The 21,500-nt window shown below is 43.0% G+C and overlaps 1 protein-coding gene and 1 long non-coding RNA gene across 2 annotated transcripts in view; one reads left to right on the top strand and one right to left on the bottom strand.

Moving 5' to 3' along the window:
• Window positions 1-1,741, bottom strand: part of LOC146545323 (uncharacterized) — a 31,117-nt gene extending 29,376 nt beyond the window's left edge. Inside the window, exon 1 of the long non-coding RNA XR_014884243.1 lies at window positions 1,568-1,741. This is a non-coding gene — a long non-coding RNA (uncharacterized LOC146545323). The remainder of the gene's footprint in view (window positions 1-1,567) is intronic.
• SYN3 (synapsin III) overlaps window positions 1-21,500 on the top strand; it is a 202,139-nt gene that overhangs the window by 137,047 nt on the left and 43,592 nt on the right. The window lies entirely within an intron of this gene.

Consider the following 21,500-nt stretch of genomic DNA (forward strand, 5'->3'; position numbering starts at 1 on the left):
CAAAACAGCACATTGACAAAGAAAGGGAAGATAACAAATCCAAAAAGAATAGAATAAGGGGCAGTTAATCAATTACCCCTTTCCAATAGCACAGCCATCATTTCAAGCCCTCTGTTTTAGATGAAACAGCTGTTAGAGCTGCTTTACTGTTAACTGCTTGCAGTTTCTGTTTCCTGGTCTCTGAGGCTGTCAAAGCTGAGTAACAAGGGCCATTTCATACAACCATATCCTGTGTTCCAGGACACGTCAGCCAGTCACTCCTAGCCATTTCCCATCCTTGCAGTTACTGCAGCCAGCCACCAGCCTTGACTTTGAAGGCTATTTCTACTCCTCAGTAACACCTATGCTACAACAACGTAGACTGCTTACAGGCATATATATAATCCATTTTAAGGCATTTTTAGCCTTACCTATTCTCATGATAAAACCTAGTACCAATTGAACAGAGTGAAGCCTACTTTCTAGTCGTTTCCCAAGATGACAGCAGAGGATACTGCCCCTGCCAGGTCTGTCTCCTTTGGAGATAGCTATCCCCTTCAAACTTCAGCTCACTGGTGAAATCCTGCTTCAACAGTTAAAAGGTTGGCAATTGTCAGTATTACTTACTGCTTCTATTCTTATTTTATTTCCACAACAGAAAATAAAGACAGTAGTTACACTGCACAACACTTGCTTGTTGGAAAACAAGCAGAGAATGTACACCACTGCTCACTGCACTTACACATTTCTGTGCTTGCACCAGCTTTTGGAGACCACTTATCAAGACTGGCTTCAAACATAAGACCTTTCTCCCTCCCTTTCTAGGCTGATCATTTCTGCAGCCCAGCTGATTTTTAATCTGATTCCTCAGGTATCAGAACATTATCAGGAGATAACCAGGTACAGCAGAGGACCAAGATGAGAATCAACCTGACCCAGCTAGTGATTAGCAATCTGAAATGAGACTGTCAGAGCAGCATTGTTTTCACTTGGACCCTGAGGCAGACAGTGTAGCAGTCTGGTAGTGGTAGACACTCATCCTGCCTCTCATGTAAACATGCACGAGGCTTCTTTTTACCACTTTTTGGGAAGCATCAACAATTCTTGTCAAGAAACAGGAAAGAGATTACTAAGAGCCTGCTGGCATGCTCCTTGTGTTGATGTCATCTTGCAGCCCGACTGGTGCTGGGTGTACACACAGTCATGCATACACACAGCTACCAATCACCAAACTTTTGTTATGGCTGAAAAAATTAAATTAGTTATTGTTGGCTGGAGAGTTCTCCCTCTCACCCTTATTACAGCTGCTTTCTGTCTCCTGCTGGCAAGGCAGCCTCCCCCTCTGGAGTACCTGACGTCCAAATTCCAGGATAAATCTGTCAGGGAGCACCAAGAGCTGGGCTGCTCCTTAAAGGGAGGTGAGGCAGGAGCCATGATTGAGCCTTGCCAGCTAGGTCTTAGTCCCAGAGTGCCAGAGAAAAGTAAGCAGGACAGACTCTGAGATGGTGGCCAGGTCCAATCAAGAGTTCAGATCAAAAGACAGTATCATACTGATGAGGCAAATCAGAGGTCAAGCCAGGAAGTCAACCTGTAGGTCAGGGGTAGGATCAGGTCCAGTGATCACCAGGCAAGTCCACAGTGACAAAGCATGGACAAAAATAAGCCAGTCTATATGTTGAAGTCCAGATCAAGCAGCTCCATAGCCAGGCAGAGAGCATGGCTGTGCTTATACTGGAGATCAGCACTCCGTCACTATAGCATATGTAAGGAGAGAAGGCCCAGGACTGAGCTTAAATAGAGCTCCTGGGCCCCATGGGTGTGGGCCCTGGGTGAGGCTCATCAGGGTCATTAGTGCACTGTATTTGTCAGGGCCCTGACAAATTTAGAGGCTCCATGAAGTCTGGGATTGTTTTGTATTTACATACTGCCTCCCAGTCATTAACTCGTTACCCACATGGTAACTGACATCTCTCCTTCAGCTCTAGCCGTTCTTCTTATTGTGCCTTCTGCCCTACCTGCCCTGGGACATTTTTTCCTCTCAAAATCCAGACGTGGAAATCACATTGGCTTTTCCTTCCACCGTTTTTCTGTCTTCCTTTGTCACTCAGATTAGATTTGCCAGTGATCGGGAATAAATTGCTGGTTTTTCCTATTGTAGTCTCAAAAGTGATATACGTGAATTAATGTCAAGCTACAGTTATATACTTTACTGTACTGCATTTTGTTTTCTGTGTTCTATGGAGGACATATCAGCTAATAAACTGAGGAGCACAGACAGAGAACTCAAGGTTGTTTTGGAAATGCCAGAATCAGGGTTGATTGTACAACTTTATGCACCTACTTGCCAGTCCTTGATTACTGGCTCACATACCGTGGTTTGTATTATTGTGTTTGTTGTTGTTGTTGTTTCATTTAGTTTTGTTTCATACTTTTCCCCACAAGACTTCTGCCTTATTTAATACTTAGCCCTTACTAAATTAGTTGTTATCTTCTCAAATATTTTGTCCACTATTCTCACGCTACTCAAGTGCTATCCTGTAGGAAGAATTACTCTTTTACCCTTGAGCATTTCAGTAGTTTGCATCACTGAAGTTTCACAAACGATAATCAATGCCTACTCAAAACATCTTTTCCAGATAAGGGGAGAATTTCAGCCTCATTTTCTAGACAGAAGATTGAGCTTGTAAGAGATTAAGCTCAAAAGTATGTACCACATTTGAGTGTCTTATGTGAGATACCTTAGACCCTATTTTGTTCTGTCTGTGTAGCAGTATTTGATGTTTTATATAATCATACAGAAGTTTTCCACTGACTTCAGCTGCAACCATGGCTGCCTGGCACTTGAGTTAGTAAAGATAAGGGCTGTTAGGTCACAGTCTGACTTTCTGGATTTTATAGACCTCTATATACATTTCATTTAGCCCTGTAATTAGTCCAGTAATTCAGGATCAACCAAAGTGAAAGGCAGGTAGTCCAGGGAAACAGCTAGTATCAGTTTAAAGTCCTCATGAGATAAAGAGCTGATGGTGTGCTTGGGCTGATTTTTCTGGGGCAATTAATTCCCCTCACTGTTAAAGCTTAATGTGGAATTCCTCATCTGAACCTGCCTGGTTTAAACTCACAGACACAGATTCTTGTTTTACTTTTTCCACTGCATTAAAGATTCTTTATATGCCTGGTATTTACTCCTCAAGAAGGTATTTGTAACCTGTATCCAAGTCACTTGCCAAAAGTTCTGTAGGCATTTATTTGACAGACATGTTCTTCAGCTCTTTAATAGTTTCCACTCCATCTCCAATTTTTAAGTATTTCTTTTCTTTTTTACATGTGTATATATATGTATGTATATATCTACAACACACCAAAATGTCATTTTCAGGGTTCAACTGTAGCAGGATATAAAAATTGCAAATCAGTTTCCAGTGTTTCAAACTGAGAATGCTGGGAATTGAGGGGCAAAAAATTACTGCCTATGGAGAAGTGTGATTTCAGTGATTTTCACAGTATTTCATATGGATCTTTAGGCACAGTTAGGGACAGAATCTGATTCACTAAGATGCCTTTCAGGTGCCTTAATCCTCAAAGTGTCCTTTCTTTTCCTGCTACTCCCTGACTCATAATTTATGCATTTTCTGACTTTTGGAAGAAATGAAGCAGGGGTCCTGCAAACAACCTCCTCCTTAAGTCCGTATTTAGCCTCAGAACAGGTTCACCTGATGGACCCTTCTGTAGGGGATCTGTGGAAAAAATAACCCACAGTCATATAATTAAAGACTGATTCATAATGTTTATGTACAAGTAAAGAAAATTAAGGCTGCATTTCCTAACTTTTGGGTGCTTAACTTTTCGACCTTAGTAAGGTTCTTTTCACATGACATATGGGCATGACAATTCTTGGGTTTACCACAAAGTAAACTGAATTAAAAAAAAAAAAAAAAAAAAAAATTCTCTTTGGCAGGCATAAATTGGCACTTGCATGACTTACCAAGACTGGCACTTTGACATGCACTGCATGAAGAGAAGGCATATGTTTGTATTCATTACCTGTGGTCATACAGGCTGCTTTGCAAATATTAGGAGAGAAACTTTTTCTGAACGGAAAAGGCCACAGTGGAGACAGAATTTCCTCCTCTATTCCATCCAGTTCATTTGTATCTTCCTTCTGGGTCTGTTCTTCCCTGGCTCCCTAGCCATGTCCCGTTCTCCTTACACAGTTGGCTTTAATATATGCCCCTTGGTTTTCCTTCCTTGTCATAAATATCTTGCCTATGCAGTTGTCCTATTTACCACCAGAGTCTGTCTGGTGAGTTTATCTCTGTCTGGTTGTCCATACTGCCTCCTCTTCTTGCAAATATTCTACCTTCAACCTGATTTTCTCTACTGGACTCCTTCCTGATGTGCTGGGCCCATTCACAGCACACTCTCTCTTCAACTGGCCACACTATTTATCTGCACTTTGATTCAGATTTGTCCCATTGTTCCCCATGGATTGGCTCTTGGCTCCCATCTAACCCACCCAGACTTAGCACAGAATCACAGAATGGCTTAAATGACCTTAAAGACCATCGAGCTCCAACCCCCTGCCATGGACAGGGCTGTCGCCTATCAGCTCAGGCTGCCCAGGGCCCCATCCAACCTGGCCTTGAGCACCTCTAGGAACGGGGCACCACAGCTTCCCTGGTCAGCCTGTGCCAGTGCCTCACCACTCTTTGAGTAAAGAATTTCTTGCTAACATCTAATCTAAATCTCCCCTCCTTTAGTTTAAAACCATTTCCCCTTACCCTGTCATTATCAGACCTATAAAAAGTCAATCTCCCTCCTCCTTGTAAGCTCCTTTCAAGTACTGGAAGGCTGCAATGAGCCTCCCCAGAGCCTTCTCTTCTCCAAGCTAAGCAAGCTCAGCTCGCTCAGCCTTTCCTCATAGGAGAGGTGCTTCATTTCTTTGAGCATCTTTGTGGCCCTCTTCTTAGCCCACTCCAACAGCTCCACATCCTTCTTGGGGCCCCAGGCCTGGACACAGTGCTCCAGATGGGGCCTCAGAGGGCAGAGTTGAGGGGGATAATCCCCTCCTTTTCCCTGCTGGCCACCCCTCTTTTGGCGCAGCCCAGGCCCTGTTGGCCTTCTGGGCTCCAAGAGCACACTGCTAGCACACATCCAGCTTTTCATCCACCGGGACCCTCAGGTCCTTCTCAGCAGTGCTGCTCTCAGTGAGTTCTTCTCCCAGTCTGTACTCATATCTGAAAATGTCCCAACCTAAGTTGAACCATATTAGGTTTCACGGGCCCACCTTTCAAGTTTGTCGAGATTCCTTTGGATGGTATACCTTCCTTCTGCCATAACAACTGCACCACTCAGAAACTTGCTGAGGGTACACTCAATCCCACTGTCCATGTCACCGATGAAGATGTTGAAGAACAGAGGTCCCAGGACTGACCCCCAGGTGACACCACTCATGACCAGCTTCTGCCTGGATTTATTGAGCACAACCCTCTACTTGTGACCATCCAGCCAATTCTTTATCCACTGAATAGTGCAGCCTTCAAATCCATATCTCTCCAATTTAGAGATAAGATGTGGTGTGGGATCATGTCAAAGGGCCTTGCGCAAGTCCAGGTAGATGATATCAGTTGCCCTTCCTTTGTCCACCAATGCCATCACTCCATTATTGACCACCAGATCAGTCAGGCACCATCTGCCCTTGGTGAAACTATGCTGGCTGTCTCAGATCACCTCTTCACATCGCATGTGACTTAACCTAGCTTCCAGGATGATCCACTCCATGATCTTCCCAGGCACAGACATCACGCTCACCAGTCTGTAGTTCCCTGGATCCTCCTTTCTCCCCTTCTTAAAAATGAGAGTGATATTTCTCTTTTTCCATTCACTTGGGACTTTTCCTGACAGCCACGCCTTTTCAAATATGATTGAGAAGACAACCACATCAGCCAGTCCCTTCAGGACTCTGGGTCTTTTCTCATCTATTCCATTTTCCTATCTCCTCTGCTTGATTTCTCTTGTTGGATGGTGAAGAGCTATTATGCTCACAGAAAGTTGTTGTTAAAGAGGTGCCTGTTCTGTTCCATTCCTATATCCTAAGAACAGTATCCCAGGATTTCCCGTCCAATAATTCCTTAAATATCCAGCTTTAAGTTCAGAATTTCTCTCTTCTGAAGTTCAGATTCCTCACTCTGCCCTTTGCCAAGCCCAGGTTCCTCAAGATCAGGAACATAACCAGGATGTGGTCACTACAGCCTAGACTGCCTCCAATCTTAACCTCTTTAATGATCTCATCTGCATTAGTGAGTATCAGGTCTAGCTACACTTCACCTCTGGTTGGTTTGTCAAATATCTGGACCAGGAAATTGACCTCAATTCACTCCAGCAGTCTCCTGGATTGCTTGCAGCTTGCTGTGTTGCTTTCCCAGCAGACATCTGAGTGGTTGAAATCTCCCATCAGGATGAGAGCCTGTGATTTGACACCTCCTGTAGCAGATCAGAGAAAGCCTCATCAACAGCTCCCCCCAATCAGGCGACTGTAGTAGACCCCAACCACCAGATGTCATTTATTGGTTCAGTCCCTAATTTTAATCCACAAGCTCTTGTCCCAGTCATGGTTGTTCTTTAGAGGCAGTTCTTTGCAATCTATGCACTTCCTAACATAGAGGACAACTCTTGCCTTGTCTATCCCTTCTGAAAAGCTTGTAGTCTTCAATCTATAGTATTCCACCACATTTCTGTGATAGTAGTTAGGTCATAGATTTCTGTTTTCATTGTTCATTTCCCATGCTGTTTGCATTGGTCTAGAGACCATTCAGCTGGGCTATTGGCTGCGTCATCTTCTTGGAAAAGCCCTCACAAATTCATTTGGGAAAATCTGAGGTTTTTCCCTGTTACTTCCTAAAGACTTCTAGTTTATCTCTCCCATAGCAGGCCTTCAGTCCCAGTGTTATCATCCAGCTTTCATTTATCTCTGTCCCTGTCCAAAGCTGGTTCTTGTTTGTTTATGCATTTGAACCACAGGTTTCACATGCAGTGCCTTTGCCCTGACTCTAGCCCAGCACAGGTAGGGTGGAGCACACACACTGGAAGAGATAAGCATGCAAAAATGCCACCAAATAATATCACATCTTGTCAGCTTTTCATGACCATAAATAGGTATTTGCCTGAGTGAAGATCTACCATACTCAGAATTACCCCCCAGAGGAAGACTATACAGGAGTAATTGCTGCCGATCTGTTCACATAAAGTCACTTCTTTTCCTGTGTTTGTTCATGTTTCAGTGCTCACAGATTTACTTTTTTCAGTTCAGTATGTATGGTACCTACAACTTGAAATTGTAGGGAAAAATCTTGCTGAGCATCTGCACTTCAGTACCCAACTGAGTGCATATAGGTGCTTTCATGGCTTTGGGATTGATTTTTGGCAAAACTGTACTTAGCAGAGGCAAACTGCAAGTTCCAGGAGACTGGAACTTGATTAGGTTTTGCCAAATTTCCTTAAGGATAAGGAAGTCCAATAGCAGTTACATTTCACTGCCTTTTTTTCTTCACAGCTAGCATTGCCAATTTCCCAAAGAAGCAGCCACAAACATTTTTTACGATGGAAAAAACAACTCTACTTTTGCTTGTGTGTACAAGTATATACGTGTAAATGCATGTAGCCTTCTGGTGTGCCTGAAATGCTCTGTATTTTCATCTTAAGGGAGGTACTTGGAGTGAAATATTCCACCTCAGTGCACCCCAATATTCACCAGAATTCAAACCTTTCAAAAAATCCTACTGTAAGGCAGTATAGGCAGCCCAAGTATAGAATCATAAAATCCTTAGAGTTAGAAGGGACCTCTGAAGGTCATCCAGTCCAACTCCCCTGCAGTGAGCAAGGACACCACAGCTAAATCAGGTTGCCCAGATCTTGATCCAGCCTTGTTCTGAAAGTCTTTAGGGATGGGGCATCCGCCACATCACTAGGAATCCTGTTCCAGTACCTCAGCACTCTCACTGCATAAGACTTTTTCCTTATATCCAACCTAAATCTACCCCCTTTAAGCTTGAAATCATTTCCCCTTTTTCTATCACAACAGACAGACAACATAAAGAGTCTGTCCCCTTCTTTCCTGTAGCTCCCTTTTAGATACTGACATTACTCTGACGATGCTGCCATGCTACAGGCCAGCCCAATGGGTCACAGAGACCTAATGGCAAACCTGCATGAAAGTTGCACATAGAATATGTTGTCAAACATATGTACTATCAAAGCATATATATTTACATTGTGCTGTCAGCTGGAAACAAAGAACGGACTGTCAGTACATCCATGCAATCCCCTACAGAAACACTTGTGATCTAAAATAACAACAACAATAACAGAATATGATGATAATAATAATGTGCATGAACATTAAACACTTCACGTTTGTGCAAGCTCAGCCCTGTTTTTGCACATACAATTTAGACAAAAACTAATATGTGTTAGCTTAGTGTAAAGCTGGGCTGAGTGATAGGAAACACATGTTTCTTGATACTTGTGGTTGCACAATGACAAAAAAAAAAAAAGAGTCCTGACATTCTATAGGCCTCTGGACAATTCTGCTATTGATGTGATATGAGTCACCACAAATAGGCCATCCTATGTCTCTGAATCACTTCCTGCTCGAGGGGTTCCTCTGCTTCTTCCAGAGATTGTGTGCTAGGGAGGAATTCACTAGGCTAAATCCATGGAGACCTATTCTAAATGCGTTCCCTTTCCCATCCCTCTCTATGCAGCTGAATGACTCAGAGAGGGGATGACACCTTGAACTGATGTCACCATTCCCTTGATGGGATGGGAGAACCCTATGGGGAGCCAAGGAGGAAATTTAATTTGTATGTTTTATTTTAAGGAGATCCTTTTTCCTTTGTTTTTCTTTATATTTTGCTGTTTTGAGGTTTATAAGGATTGGGGAGGAAGGTGTTTTGAAATTAGAACCTGTCTAATTAGAACCTGTCCTTTATAAAATAAAGAATATTTACACTGTTTTCAGTACAATTGCAATGCTTTGCCTCTCTGTCTCAAAAAGGTGTTAAGGCCTATACCACAAAAAGAGGAGTTACATATGTAAGTACCTCTGAAGCCTAATTAACTTTACAATTATTAGTGCTTTTTACTGGCTGTATTGAGGTTCCTGGAACAGTCATAGATACTTTCCTCAGAAAAATCCATGCAGTTGAATTGATGGTATTGCAACAATATGAGAGATTGCAATCCTAGCGGAAGACAGCAAGTAGATAATTACAAAATTCAAAGTTTTGCATGATTTGAGATATCCCAATAGTATTGCTTTGAATAAAAAGAAATGTCAATAGAATATTTAAATATATTTTCACTGGAAAAGAAATCTGCACTTAAGGAAAATAAAATGTTCTTTTGCTATTCAAAATGCTCCTGCTTTCATTTGACATTTCTACTTGAAAATGCTTTCTTGATGACAATTTTCACAAAAAAAGGTTAAGCCATTGTGAAATGCAGAAACCTTGCATTTCAAGTACTTTCTGGTTTGTTTTTCCCAGGTTAGATCAGACTGATACATGATCCTTTGGTAAATCAGTGTTGTGATGAAAGCACAATCAGTTTCTAAGAAATTCCAAAATTATTTTGACTTTAAGAGATACTTATCCTGAATGCCTGCTGATGCAGTACTTTCTCACTAATTGACAGTGAACAGTATTTCTGAATGACCTCTGCCTGGAGTTCAAAAGTTATTGTGAAGGAGGTTCTCTGCACTGAGGTGTGACCTTCTCCTATCCATTAATGTATAACATCAGCCTGTGCTCAAGGCATCCAGGCTGCCCCTCAATTTCAGAAATCCTCTGAAAGTTCAGTTTTCCATATGCATCTTCACAAACATCAATCTAGTATAGAAAGCCAGACACATGTAAGCAGCCCAATAGCTAACACTCAGTCTGTTTCTGAGGTACCCTGTGGAGTTGTATGGACCTGTCCTAACCCTTCATCAGCACAAAACCACCCGCAATTATTGATGAGCACCTCTAAGTTTCTTGTGCTATAATCTGGGCTGCAGGTGCCTCACCTAGCTTCAGTTATCCTCTGCTTCAGACCTTCCTGAGCAAAATAACTGATCTTGTGTTCTTATCTCTCTATCCCTTCTAAAAAGCAGAACAGCCACGTAATGTTTTTAGAGATCAAATATCTGTTTGTAATGGTATCCTCATGAATTTAAGGCTGCCACTCCAGATTTCACTCCTACTTGCAACTGTTCTTTTTTTTTGCATAGAACATCTTCTTGGCTTCCATGTAGGAGTAGATGCTCCTATGACCTTGGACCTTAGTCCTTAAAGGTTTATTTTACCTCATCTGCTTCTTTGTAGATGTGCCAGGCTTTGGTGTCATCAATTTCTAACACTCCAGGCATTCTCACTTCTTCAGATTTTTGCTGAAGGAAATCTTAATAGCTGTCAAACCATTCATCTTCTGTGCAGTCCTGTAATTTAAGAATGCTAAATGCAGGTCACAGTTAACCTCCTTACTCTTTTCCAGTGGGTGGTTACTTATTTAGATATTGCTTTCTACCAACCTGTTGTACTGAGTGTAAATTTGGACCAGCAGTAAAATGTCTCATACTGTGCTTCACCACTGACTGCCTAAATTCTTATCCACTAAACTGTAGAGCATTTTTAGCCATTAACTGTTCCAGGTGGCTAGATTTAGACAAAATGGATGTGGTCCCCTTCAGGACTGTTTAATAAGGCTATCTCTGAAATATTTACTTCTCCAACATAATGTAATTTATGCCAGACTTCATCAGCCAACCAACTGTTCCCATTCCATGGGAGTTTTTACTTGACTGGCCTGTGCTTTCAGTGTATGTGACAAGCCTTAACAGGTTCCTTTTCCCTTGGAAGATATCCTCAAACTCTTTTTCAATTGTTTTGATCTTCTGCTTCTTTGGTGAGTTACCTCTTTATTATGAGATAAAGGGAGTGGCATGTTTTTATTCATGGATAATTTTTTCCCCTTGGTGTGATTATAAATTGTGCTTCTTCCAAATTGCTAATTGCCCATGAATTTAGTCACAGCTCTAATAAGAATCAGCTCACCACACTGAGTCCTGAGCTTCACCTATTTATGGTCAATTGTCCGTGGCTTTGCTTTCCATGCTAATATCCCTCCTCCTGGCAACATATCAGCTTATGCCAAAGTCCACTTCCAAGGCACAGATACTCAATTTGATTTTGAGATGATAGTGCTTTAATCCTCTGCAGCACTGCTCACCGGTCTCATGAAGAGTCATCTGAGGACACGGTGCTATTGTCCTCTTTGTCCATGCTGGGGAAACTCTTGGAAAGTGATAGGAATTACTGTGGTTCTTGAAGGCTTTTCCAAATACCAGCCATTGTCCTTGTGTTGTTGTAGATCCGTGCTGCTTTATGAGAACAGCAGCTCCGTGCCCAGTGTACCATTCTGTTTCCAGTTTCTTTTCTGGTAAAAGCCTACATCTTCTGCAGCATGATAGCACTGTCCATCTTCTGTAGGTTTCAGTCTGAATTAGGCAATTTCCTATGGCTGGCAAGTTCAAGTTGCATTGCCAAAGAATAATTCTGGCTGCTCCAGTATATTTTCACAGCTTTGTCTCAGGTCCAGCCACATTTGCTCTCTTACTAAAGTCTCAGCTCCTCATAATCAAGGAGATTGGCTCTTCAACCCCCTGACAACCACAAGTTCTGTTGTATTTTTGCCTGCTTATTGTACTATTTAATGACATACAGTTCACATGTTGTCTTTTTATGTGGAAGCCAGTATTCTTCAAACTGCTGTGATACAGTGTCCTGGTGAGCCTCAGATGTCAAGCCTAATTCAGAACTACTGGGAGCATCCAGGATTTCAGCACTAGCTATTGTCAAAAATAAAACTACCTCTGACTGTTGTAGAAGCATTCCACTGAAAAGTCACTTAGTAATGTTTCCTAGTGTCACCAAGAGCCACATACAAATAGTGGATACACATCACTGTAGACCACTGCTCAGCACCTCAGAGTTAGCCAGGCTCCTCCTTTTCCTTGGCCCACGGTACCAGTTAGTAGAAAACAGTAGAACACAGATGCACAGATTACATTTGCTCCAGTTGCACTCCTTACACTCAGAGAGCATCAGGTCCAGATAGGTGAGGCTTTCAGTACCTTCAGTCTTCCAGTCATAGCATTTTATTAGATTTTTTTTATTTTTTTTCACAATCAGTTACACTGAAATCTAGGATTCACCTGACCAAATGCAAATGTGTCCTATAGATGTATTTTATGCGGGCATGTATATTTGCTCTAGTCACCAGTATTGTCTTTGTCATCAGTAGGAAGAAAACCAAGCATTGCTGGTTTTGAGCTATTCTCAGCCTGAGGTGCATCTGTCAAATAGTTCAGACAAATACTCTACTCTGCACTGGTGAGATCTCACCTGGAATATTGCATCCAGATATGGAGTTCACAATACACGAGAGACATGGACCTCCTGGAGTGCGTCCAGAGGAGGTGTGCATCCAAGGGATGGAAGACCTTCCTACAAGGACAGGCTGAGAGAGCTGGGACTGTTCAGCCTGGAGAAGAGAGGTTCTGGGGATACCTGAGAGTGACCTTTTGGTATATAAAGGGGGGCTGTAAGAAGGAAGGGAACAGACTCTTTATCAGGTTCTCTTGTGATAGGACAAGGGAAAATGGTTTCAAACTAAAGAAGGGGAAATTTAGGTTGGACATATGGAAGAAATTTTTTACAGTAAGAATAGCGAGACACTGGAACAAGTTGCCCAGAAAAGTGATGGAAGACCCATCGATGGAGACATTCGAAGTTGGGCTGGATCAAGCTCTGAGCACCCTGCTCTAGCTGTAGGTATCTGTGTTCATTGGAGACGAGTTGCACTAGATGGCCTTTAAGGGTCCCTTCCAGTTCAAACAATGCTATGAAATAAGTCTCTGAAAACCCCAATTTCTCTCCACTGTTTGTAAAGTTTGTCCAGACTGGCTGCTGCAGATGTAGCTGAGATCTAGATGTGTCTGATATTAAGTGAGAAGCATCTCATTGGAGAAGTCTGATAGAAGTCTACTCCATCGATGTCTGTGACTTTCAACAACACAAGAGTACGATCACTCTTGGAATGCCATGTGCAAGGCATGGCCTTTCTGAATGACACTGCTCCTGACTGGCACCTGCTCACCAAAAGAGGGTACCACTGCAGAAGCCTATACACATAATGACCATGAAATTGAGCCTTTGGTTTATAAGGCTTTCAAGCTTGAAAGAAAAGTAGGATGGAGCAGGAATAGTGTCTCAGGAGTAGGCCTTGGAAGGATGCAGCCACTAGGTTCCAGATTGCCAAATTTCTGCCTCAAAATTGTGGACATAACTCTGGGTACATCAGGTATCTCTGACATTTTCCTGACACTCCTCACAGACAAAAAAAATGCATACATTTTACTCAGGAAAATCAAAATTGGGTTTGTGTAGCACCGGCATCAGTGTCACAGGAAGAGAGCGCTGTGCTTTTTAAGCTCAGTAGACAAAAGCCAGGATGCTGCCAAACTGTCAAGTTTCGCTTGAACTGTGGGAAAAGAACTGCTAAAGAGACTCTAAGACCATAAAGGCTGATCTACCTACCAACAGACAGTAGGCAGGTCTGCAGTTCAGCACATGATCTAGACTGACCGGGTGATGCCCAGACCCCATGGCACAGCACTGAGCTCCAGCTGATGTGCTCTCAGCAGGGGCAGTTGCTCCAGGCACAGCGTGGTCCTGCCTCAGGCAGTGGTATTACTGTGAGCTGGGAGCATGCAGCATGCACACACGTGGCTGGGCTAGCTCCATGCAATGCAAGAGCGATCACCACGAGAGCTGTTGCCTTTTGACCTTCTCTCCATGGATCTGGGCTGACCAGGGCCACACAGCCCTTGACTGGTATGCAAGCCTTGCTGAATAATCTCGTGTTTCCTTGTGAATGCCATCCCCATTGATCAGTTTCCAGCTGGCTTATATAGATGGAGCCTAATTCAATGCAAGTGTTTTGCATGTAGAAAAGGCTCCATGAATGTTCCCATGAGGTCTAAATTGGCTCCTCTCTTTCTTCTTGCTCTTTAAATCCTATTGTCACTCATGTGTAGCTTTCCTGCACTCAGTACATGCCTATTCCTGGGGGGAACAATTGCTGGGGGCTTAATTTTAGAGAGGAATGTTCACTCTGCTGTCTGGGAATGAAGCCTGGTGTAGCCAGCTTCAAAGAGCAGACAGATTTGTAGAGCTTAAAAGACATCTTCCCCTTGAGTGGGATTTGCTATTCTATCTCCTAGGCTCTCATCTCCCTTTTCAGTGCATGGGAGGGCTCAGGTGCTATCCAGACTCCTTCCATCTTTGGACTATTCCAAATGCAGATAATAAGAGCTAGCAAATCCTCAGCTCTGCCTCCTGCACACTGAACATCACTGAGCAGACTGAGGATGTGGCAGATTTGACAGGATCTGTGCTTACAGTTCCCAGCATTTGGCTCGTCTGTGCACACTGAGCCCTGGCATTCAAACAGTACAGACCTACAAGAAGGATTATTTTTAATCCCAATAAACTTGCACAGAAGGAGAGAGTTCTTTGCCTTCTTGCTTTGCATTGCATCACATCACATCACAATTTTAGTCCGAACAAAGGACTTCACACCAAATATAATAAAGTACCAAGCTATTTTTCCTTCATGCCTATTATTTTTCTGACAGACATATGTGTTTGTTTATTTTTAGATTACAAAATGCAATTATTGAGTTCTCTGAAGTACCCATGAAAAATTAAAAACACGTTGTGTCAACTTGCTGCTTAATTTGTGTTAATTAAACTGTTCAGTGGGAAGGATGTTCCTGGTTAGGTTGTTTTAGTGGGATCTGGATCTTATTCTTGCCTCTGCCAGAAACTGACTTCTTGATTCATGGCAAGTAGTTAATATCCCAGTGCTACAGTTCTTCATTCTCAAAATGAAGACAATAATTCACCTACATCTTGTCTGCATTGACTGCAAATGCTTAAAGCACAGTTTGTTTGCACTGTGTTTAGCGTGAGTTTCATTTGTATTTGTATACACTGATAACAGACCTTCTTCTCTCAAGGAAAAACAACACCTCTGCAAGTCGCTTCCTGATGCCCAGATTTTGCAGACAAATATATTTTCCACCGCACTCAGAAAGGCAGCCAGGCAGAGCTCTGTCAGATCATGCTCAAAACTAGGTTTTCACCAGGGTAAATACGCTGAGTTCAGGTTTCTAAACACTGCCATTTTATTCTGGAAGTCAGGAATTCCTCTTCAAGGAGAGCTTAGTTCCCTCACTGCATTCCTAAACTTCATCTAAGCTGAGGAGTTTGTGAAATCTCTCTGTGAGTTTTACTACAGATCAGGTCCAGGCCTGCAGGTTAGGTAAGACAGAAGTTCTGGCTTGGGCACAGTTGGCCGACGCACCTGGGAAAACTTTCTTTTGTGTGAATGGCAGAAAGACCCGCTTGGCCATGATGCTTTCTCATCTTTCTGTGTGTCAAATAATCAATCTCAGAGTAGGCTCCATTGGGTGAGCAGGATTGGAGCCTGATTAGCCTGGTACTTATCTAGCAGCAGTGATGTTTTTCTATCAGAATTTCATGTATTCTTGTTTGTCCCAACCATCATCTTCTGGTTTTTTCAACAGTCATGTTTTGTTGGTGTTTTGCCTTGTGGTTTTGTACAATGCTAGTGCGCTCAAGGTCTCGTCCAGGTGCTGACATCCAATGCTGACTGGACTATCCATTATTGGAGGCAGTATATTCTATTTTCAAGTCAGTGTTGGTTTTACATTAATCATTTTTTCAAAATGATCATCTCTACTGAACTCCAGATTTAAGCACTTGTTTTCCTAAATCTGGGGAATCAGACTATATCTGCAGTAAGGAGGGTGAGCAGAAGAGAAAGCATTATGGGAATACACTGTTATTTTAGCTAATTATTTCTACCTAACAGCATTCAGAGTGCTTCTCAACGTAATCTCCAGCCAGTATAAACCCTTCATTATGAAGAGGTAAGGTATCTGGGGGCTTTCCTGTCTTCTTACTGCCCACATCTGCTCTAGAGCACAACGTAGGCACACTTCTATCAGCTTCCTCCTTCACTTGACATACATAGCACCAATTTCCAAGCATAACTCAGACCTATCAAACAAGAGCTTCACTGAATGGCCAATGCTTTGCATGACCAGCTGGGCCTGGACTGCCACACTGCCAAAGAGGAAGAGTCCCAGCCTTTCACTGTGACATGTTTGGGCTTCACACTCCACACTGCCCATAATCAAGTTCACGATATGGCCCATGCCTCAAGTATGACCCAAAATGCTGGAGTACCATGTCCCCAGTCTGATCACATCTGCAGAAAAGAATGCTACAACAACTTTCTTAATGTCATTTGGAGTTAGTACAAACTCCTCGCATTATAAAAATTTCATGCAGTTTACGTCTGCTCCTTGCTAGATACATTTGCCCAACAGCATTGCAAGCTCCATGATGCAGACTATCCTGTTCTTGAACATGATTGTGCAATAGACTTGTTTTGCGGACTATCCCTTGAGAGGAAAATTCTGGCTACCAACTGACACTCCCCAAACTAATAAGCCTGAAATAGAGGTCACTGAAATTCAGAGCTTATTCAGTTTGCACCTGGGTGTTTAATTCTTAATGTCTCTGACTCCCATTAATAAGCTGTAAGCAAAGGAGAGTGCTCAGGAAATGGGAGTGGTAGGAATCAAGGATTGGGGTATCCATAACCATCTGCCTCCCATAACATTCACACTGAATTAACGCAAATAGCCTCTGCTTTACCCCATTTAGTAAACACATTTGCAATTCACACCTATCCCCTACAATGATTTCCTTTTTCATTTTTTCCTCACAATTCACTGAAAAATTTTCCCTCACTCTCTCTATAAACTCAGCAGCCTGTCTTCTGTTGAAGTTGCGAGTCAGATGTTAGCTTAGCCAGTGATTAATGCAACTCTTGAAAAGGTCAGCTTTGAATCTTATTGCCAAGTTTACCCTCCTCTTTGGGCAACTCCTTACACCTCTTCTCTTCCTTTTATAACATATTTGCAGTGGAAAATAATTAAAACTGTTATGTTGCTTTATATCTTGAAAGCACATTAGTTGTTATCTTTCTCTTGGGTATTGGGAAATGTTTTGAAGCTGTGATTCAAGAAGCAGGATCTGTTTAACCCATCTCTCACACAGATTGTTTGAAGGTAGGTATGAAATCTCCAATTATCCATCTAGCTCTATGTACCACCTAGCCACCTCTCAAAACAACCTGGTGGTTCTGACAACAGTATAATTGTTGTCATCTATTGGCAGGGACACAGAAGAATCACATCAGTATTTGCAAATAAACTAAAGGGTCTTCATTTTCCCTCACCTCAAAGACCTAAGCCAGTCTTTGTAAGTTTGGACAAGTAGACTGTATTAAAGGTTAAGATTGGATTTGTCATACAATTTACTGCTTATGTTGTTCCCATTCTGGGTGTTTACATGTACAGCATCACCAAGGAAGCTCTGTTCTGCATCAGCAGAGTCAAAATAGTCCTTTGATAGGTAATATTTTAGGAAATTTGATCTCAAAGCCTCTCACATGGAGAAATACAGTGAAGAGCAGACAGATTTTTCCTGTGTGTGTTTTTGTTTTCTTGTTCCTTTTGAAGTAAAAGAGAAAATGTGGGAACCATTTCTAAATTACCCTGCACCAGAGTAACAGAAGAAACCCAGAAACAGATAAAGAGCAACAGCTGGAACATATTGTGGTACAAGGAAGCAATTAGCTTATAGCATAAAAGAATGAAATCACATATAGAAATGATTCGTGTCTCCTATCATTACCTTGGCAACGTGAAAACTTTGGGTCAAACTAGGCCCATGACTGCAGGCCAGTGTTGGTGTAGTACAGGCACATGCCACCATAAAGGCAACAGTCACAGCTCTTCCTGAACAGCTCCTGTGCCCTCATTGTGCATCTGGCACCACTTGAAGGAGAGGGTCATGCCTGGGAGAGAAGGGAATGCGGGGCACATTTCTGAGAACTGTGGAAGAAGCAGGATCCTCACCCCTCAGAAGCTTTTACCCAGAGCACCAAGGCAGGCTCTTTCATCAGTGAGCATGCTATATAGCATGGAAACTGGCTGAGAGGCCTGCTCAATCTTGTGAGGCCATCCCTGTATGCACATGTAAACACTGTTGCTCCCCTCCAAGAGGCAAACAGTGCATTTGATTGAGATCTCACGCAAGAATCATAGAATCATTATAGAATAATAGAATGGCTTAAGTTGGAGGGGACCTTAGAGATCATCCAATTGCAACCCCATGCAATGGGCAGGGCTGCCATCCCTCAGTTCAGGCTACCCAGGGCCCCATCTAACCTGGCCTTGAGTGCCTCCAGAGGCGGGGCACCCACAGCTTCTCTGGGCAGCTGTGCCAGTGTCTCACTGCCTTCTGAGTAAATTTCTTTCTAACATCTAACTTAAATCCTCAGAACATTCTCCAAGCTAAATAAGCCCAATTCCCTCAACTTTTCTTCATAATAGAAGAGAGGGACTATACGGTCCATACCTTCCCCACTTTCTGAGATTGCTCAACACTGCTCCATATTCCCAGAGGAAGCAGCAAGCGCTTCTCCTTGCTGCTGGGGTGCCTCGAGGTAGCTGTGTCCCACATCCCCCTGGGACCTTGCATCAGAAGTGGCTGACCACAGCATCTCAGCAGCCCTCCTACTTTCAGTCAGCCTCAACTTTGGCACAAAAGGCCATCCTCACAGGGTTGCTTAAAAGTTTCATCATCAAGCAATAAAACAGTGAAAATATCTCAGGGTGAGAGAGGAATTTGAGATAAACAATCTTTACCAAACATTGCAAAAGAAACCATAGTCTTATTGAAATGAATAAGCTAACTCCCATTGCCTTCAGTGAGGCCAGGGTTTCAGTCTTTACGTGTGAGATGCCACGCTGCCATAGTGATGAGGTCAGGATAACATAAGCCACATGATGTCAGAGGACTGGATTGATAGACATAATCAAATTTCCTACCTCATTACAGTTTTACTGTGCAAAGTCTCAATTTAATCAGCAATCGTACTCTCAGTGGGATTTGTTTCAGGAGGGACCACCTTTACCACTCCCAGTTTCTGAGAACTGGTTAATCCTTTCACAGGGCAGGGTTTGCATATCATGCCTCATAAACTCCCTCTGTGAGGGTTTAGGAAGAAAGGGCAGGATTTTTCATCAGTACCCTTGAGCATGTCTTCACAGCAGGCACAGAGATACCCAACCAGATGGCTTTGCACCATTAACTTCTCATGGGTGGAGACTAAGGTGAAAAAACAGACAGGCACTCAGACCATGTGTGCTAACCTCTGTCCCCCTCCCTAGAAAGGTCTGGGAACAGAAGCGACTGAGCTGTCCCTGCATAAGCCATCTACATGTGGCTTTTTGCTGAATTCATCCAGCCATACGTTTCCCAGCTCCATACTGGTGAGTCTGCATCACAATGTGCTTCATGAGCCAATCAGCTTATGTTTGGATCTCCATGCAGTGCCCCACTGTGTGGAGCAGGCATGCCAGCTCTGCTTCAGTAGAGGATACTGAAAGACTACAAACAAACACACAGCAGCATTCATGCTTTGGGGAAACTTTCCTACCAAGGACCATCACTAGTCCTCTGTGCTGTAGGATCAGTTTAAAATAACTTCACTTGGAGACCTTGGTGGAAATCCTCTGCCAGTCACCCTCCTCACAGTGCTTTTCATTCTGAGAATCAACAGTCCTCTAAAAGCAGCCTAAGAAGGGGCCACAGCTATACAGAATTTGCTTTCATCCCCATAAGGGTTCCCAGACAATGCCATTGCTAGCTGGAGGTTTGCTGAATGGTGCATGAACCAAAGGCTTCCTTTGCTTTCTCTTCATCCATTAAAACCTTGTGAATCAAAATTAGGAGGACAGAAGTGGAACTTTTGGAGGCTGTGGTTTCTCACAAATACCTGAAGCTAAGTACTAATGAGAAAGTAACTCATCAACACAGCAGTGCCACAATTAGAGACAAATTCAGTCTAATCTGCTTTACATTTACAATACAAACTAATTTAGCTAATTCTTATGAAATTGTACTCTGTCCTCAAGGTCTGGTATCAGAGAGTTGTTATCAAAGTCCAGAAGTGCACACACACACTCCGATCACCTGCTGCTCTCATTGAGCCACCTCAGCATGGGAAGTTTTAACACCTCCATTGTCCTACCCTCAACTGATGGGTAAAAAGCCATAAACTGAGAAGTCCACCAGGATCTGTGTAGACAAAACTCTCTTTGATTTCAGAGTTTCAGAAACAAAATCAAGAAAAAGAGAAAAGCCCAGTTGGCTTTTCCATCCAGGACTAGTTTTTATCTCAAGGGTTTTGAGTAGAGACAAACACAGATTGAGGTATGATTTAGTTTCTTTGAGCGAGCAAGTATTTTTTCTTTGTGAGTACAAAGGCTTTTTTTTCTTCTTCTCTCCTTGAAAGAAACTCCCACTCCCCTGAAGTTTTGTCTGTACATTTCAGTAGCAACTGTTCTTTCAGCATGGCTATCAGAGTTCAACTGCTGCATTTCTGATGTGCTGGCACTACATCCATGAGAAACAAAACAAGAACCACCATGAAAGACTTCAGCAGCTAGTTTGGAGAAATAATTTTATGGCATGAGGTCTGACGGAAAGAAAAGAGGTAGAATTGTAACAGGAAAACAAGTACCCATCTTTCAGAACTAATCCTGGGCTTTGCTCCAAGTGAGCGCCAGGTTAAGTGCAGCAATGCAATAGCGGACTGGGACAGCAGCGGAGGTGAACAGTGAGTCTGTTCCTGTTTCTTCTCATGCTTGTCCCCGTCTTCAGCTGGCCAAATGCCCTTCTTTTGAGCACATGCCCATGCACCTCCATGCTGGCTCCTGCCCACATTCCAGAATCCTACCTGTATCCCATGACAGCCTGGGAAAGAAACAAATACCTTCCTTCACTAGGCGTGGACCAGCTCATTCACATCTGCCTCATTTATCCCAGAGAAGTGGAGATATTGCCTCACAGATGAAATCAGCTCAGGTCTCCACCTCTTTTTCCAGTAAAGGGTGAACCCTTTCTCTCCAGACAAAACAGAAGGAGTGGGCTCATGGAGACCACAGCATCCTTTGCCGCTCCAGGCTTGCCCAGGCTAAAGAAGAGGGGCTGTGTGTTACTGCAAATGGAATTTCTCTGCTTCCTGCTGCTCACTGTTCCTGGCCGCTGCAGCCTGCCATACATCAATGTGTGTGCTCAGCTGGGGAAAAAAACGCTGCTGACTGAGGTGGTGGCTGTGAGATGAAAAAGGCTGACCCACACAGTGGTTTCTTCTGTTTCCTCTGAATGCATTCACTTGAGGAGCCCCTTTCTCATTACAGCTGGGAAAGATGTCAACAGCAGCCAGTCCCAGCTGAAAATAACCCTGCCTAT

The sequence above is a fragment of the Meleagris gallopavo genome, chromosome 1 (assembly GCF_905368555.1).
Source record: "Meleagris gallopavo chromosome 1, MGAL_WU_HG_1.1, whole genome shotgun sequence".
Taxonomy (NCBI): domain Eukaryota; kingdom Metazoa; phylum Chordata; class Aves; order Galliformes; family Phasianidae; genus Meleagris; species Meleagris gallopavo.